This window comes from Octodon degus, unplaced genomic scaffold, assembly GCF_000260255.1.
Source record: "Octodon degus isolate 3935 unplaced genomic scaffold, OctDeg1.0 scaffold00209, whole genome shotgun sequence".
NCBI lineage: Eukaryota > Metazoa > Chordata > Mammalia > Rodentia > Octodontidae > Octodon > Octodon degus.
In genome coordinates, this window is record NW_004524785.1 from 1665019 (window position 1) to 1669137 (window position 4119).

Genomic DNA, 4119 nt, shown 5'->3' on the forward strand with positions numbered 1-4119 from the left:
AAGAGAAGAGAAGAGAAGAGAAGAGAAGAGAAGAGAAGAGAAGAGAAGAGAAGAGAAGAGAAGAGAAGAGAAGGAAAGAGGGAGAGGAAAGATAAAAGGAAAGAGGAAGAGAAAGAATGGGATGGAAAAGAAGTAAGGAAGGAAGGAGGGGAGGGAAGGAAGGAGGAAGAGGAAGGGGAAGGGAAGGGAAATTTGTTGTCAGGTGCTCAGAAAGCAGAGCATGAGGCAGAACTTAAGGGAGCAAGCTATAAATGAGGGGAGGCCAAAAGATATAATGAGAATGGCAATGAAGAGCAGATGCTTGGCTGGAGCTCTCTGGGTCGATGAAGTTCTAATAGGCAGTCATTGGGCTTTTGGGTAACAGGAAGCATAGTGTGCCTTACACCCACTCAGCCCTGCCATGAAAGCAGGCACAAACAATAAAATAAAAGCTGCTGAATGTGTTCCAATAAAGCATCATTTATTCAAGCCAGCAGTGGGCTAGACATGGTCTAGTTTGTTTATTCCTTTTCTTGGGTATGAATCATTCCAAAGAGCTAGCACCCTCTCCTCTCTTCAGAGATCAGGAATTTGCTTCAAGCAGTGAACAGCTGTGAAGCTGTGGTGGGACAACAGTACCTGGACCCCTAGGCCAGTGACTCCCATCTGTCTGTGCAGAGGTTCTCCGCCTTCACTGTAGCACAGGACCAGATGGGAGTCCTGTTCAAGCAGATCTCAGAGCTCTGTGTATCCCACATGTCTGATCCAGTAGTTCTAGAACCTGAGAACTGGTATTTCTAGCAAGTTTTTAGATGATATTAGTGCTCTTTGTAGGGAACTCACTGTGGGAGACTGAAATTTTCCAGAGGAGGCAGTTGTCAGCACTCGGTATGCAGCACCAGTACTGACCTGGTAAAAGACACTTCAGCGGGCACCAACAGTATCCTCTACAATGCTAGGACTGAATGGCTGCATGGAAAGACATAGATTTTAAAAAATAAAAAGAACTCATAGACAAAATATATTTATTCATAATACATTCTCTTTTTGACTAGGTGATGAATAATGATAGCACTTCTTAACCTACCCTGATCTATGTACTTAATACTTAGATAAATTCTTCTGACTTTATTTGTGCTTCTTACCATGGGTTTATGGATACATTCATTGGTATTCATTGGCATACTAATCTCTGTTAGGTTCTAATCTCCTTGAGAACACAGATCAATGGTTTTCCCTTAATTTTATAACTAACACTATCAAGGGAAAATATTCTATCCATTTCATAGCTGCTTTGAATCAATATTTCCTAAAGGAATATAAAACTGGTAGGATATAGAAAATAAGAGTTCTTCAATTTAGCTCCTCTGTTAACTTCTACCTCGTTCTGTCCTGTATTTCTGTTATCAAAATATATATTCCCAGACAATTGACATTAAGATGATAAATATTGAATCTCTCACTAAATTTATCTACAAATAAATTACACCACCATTCTGATACCTGATACTTTCCTAGGAGCACTCTGATTCTGACTCATAAATTCACTATCATGCAACCAAAGGGGAAAGAATAATCTTAATTTGGGCCTTATTAAGTCAGTTCTCTGAGTCTATCATGGTTTGAGGGCAATAAATAAATCATGGTGTTTTGGATGGACAATGTATCTAACTCTTTATCTTTCCTAATGGTCTTGAAGACAAAGCAGAAAATTATTTGTAGTAACTAGGTAGAGCAGCTTCTATGATGAAATTAAATCTACATAAATAGTAAGGACTGGGAGTTATGTCAAGCACAATATGTGATACTAAAGCACATGGCAGGCCCAGGAACGAGTGCTGGAGATTGGGGACTACAGAAATCGTAACATGAGGGGATTCATCAAAGCTTGTGACAAAATAAAGATGGTTCTAAAGAAAAAAAAAAAACCTGAAATAATTTACAGCCAGAAGTTTTAGACTACAATAAATCCTAAACAAAGTATTTTGTACAGAAGGAAGATGATATCAAATAAAATGTAGATCAACAGATATGATGTATGTGAGAATGAAAATGAACACATTTGAAATTTTTTGTTTCTGTATTTTTAGGGAAGGGTCTACAGGGTGTTCAGGGTCTTGCTACTAGATCAGACTCATAGTGATCCACCTGTTTACAGCCTCCCAAGAGCTGGGATTACAGGCACACACCGCCACGCCCAGTCTCAATCGCTGTCTCAGCATGTCCCAGGGGTGGGGCCGGATTGAATCCCTGGCCCCTGCACCTGCTTGCAGATGCTTTCATCTGCTGAGCTATTTGGCTGGCCCTGCATTTGAAATCTTTAATGTGACAAAGAGAAATCATATATATAAATCATAAATACTAAGTCATCAGCATGTGGGCAATCATCCTGTGAATGATAAAATGTGTGAAAAGCGAACTTCTAAAAGTGTAAATGTATTAATTACATTTTAATACATGCATAAAACCCACAACGGAAGAGTCCTGTCATAAGGTTCTAGCAGGATGTGCAGCGGCACACAGATGTGATTTGTGATTGTGGAACAGCGTGACATAAGCGAAGGGCACTGGAATCCCTAGATCAACCCAAAAGGCCTTTAAAGGTTTCATTAAAATGTCAGTGAATGTTGGGCTGGGGAGACAGCTCGGTGGTCCAAGTGCCTGCCTGGCAAATGCAAGATCCCGAGTTTGATCCCTAGTACTGCATGTTGTGTGGCCCTGGAACACAGGGTGTGACCTGCTGGCCACCAAAACCGGGCATAGTGGTGCATGCCTGTAATCCCAGAGCAGGGGAGGCTGAGACAGGAGGATCTCTATGAGTCTGAGATGCACAGCAAGACCCTGTACCAAATGAAGAAATGAATGAATGAATAAATAAATAAATAAAATTTTAGGTAGGTGCTTTTGCCTCTCAGACATCTGTCCAGCCATAGATAATTTATTTTTAAAAATATAAAAATTCAATGAATGTGAAATAGAATAATAAAATGATGTTCATTTAATCCAAAAGAAACCAAGAAGAGTAGGAAAAAAAGAACAACTTAGAGATCAGACCAATAGGATAGAGAATGTGTATTTTTTTTTCCAATTGGATTTGCATTCTGCATTTCTTTTTCTTTTTTTTTCTACTTTTATTTGCACATTTGTACAGTCCACGCTGGTCACATTCACTGTAGGGATTGTACTTGTACATCACACACAGTTCCTTTTCCCCCTTACCTCCAGCAAATTACTATGCTTTGACATTTGCATATGCACAGCTTATACTATGCGTATGTGTTAGACACACCGTGCTCAAAAGGAAGTTTGTATAAACAACTGAAAGAGCTCAAGATAAGTTAGGGTCATTTTCAAACAGAATGGGAAAAGAGATTTTGAAATTGCAATAAAACGAGAGATTCCATAAAAGTCTAGTTCCACAAAAATTTCTTGAGTGCATGTCCCATGCCCAAGATGCTACCCAGTATACCAGGTGCAAAATTGGGACTAAGGTTGCACTCCTAATCAGGTTATTTTCTTGTTAAAATGTATTAACACACATTAGGTGCTCACACTATCACTCACGGAGTTTTCATCCATCATGCACCGATTGTGTCTATTCGCTCTCCTGCTACACTCATGGTCCCTCCCCCGGATGGACTGCTCCCAGGCCTGGACCTCTTCTACTGTGAAGGGGATTTTTTAACCTGTATTTTTTTCTTTCCACATATGGGAAAGAACATGTGATATTTGTCTTTCTGTGACTAGATTATTTGCTTTCCATGTTATCCTGCAGTAACAAATTGCTGCAAATGACAGAATTTCATTCTTCTCCATGGCTGAATGAGGCTCCACTGTATATACATAGCATATTTACCTTTATCATTTCCTTTTTGACGCTCATAGGCCAATTAGATATCTTAACAATTGTGAATGGTACCTACAGTATACATGAGCACACAGGCATCTCTTTTGTATGATGACTTCATTTCCTTTGGAGAACAAAGAGAGAAAGAGAGAAAGAGAGAAAGAGAGAAAGAGAGAAAGAGAGAAAGAGAGAAAGAGAGAAAGAGAGAAAGAGAGAAAGAGAGAAAGAAAGAAAGAAAGAAAGAAAGAAGAAAGAAAGAAAGAAAGAAAGAAAGAAAGAAAGAAAGAAAGAAA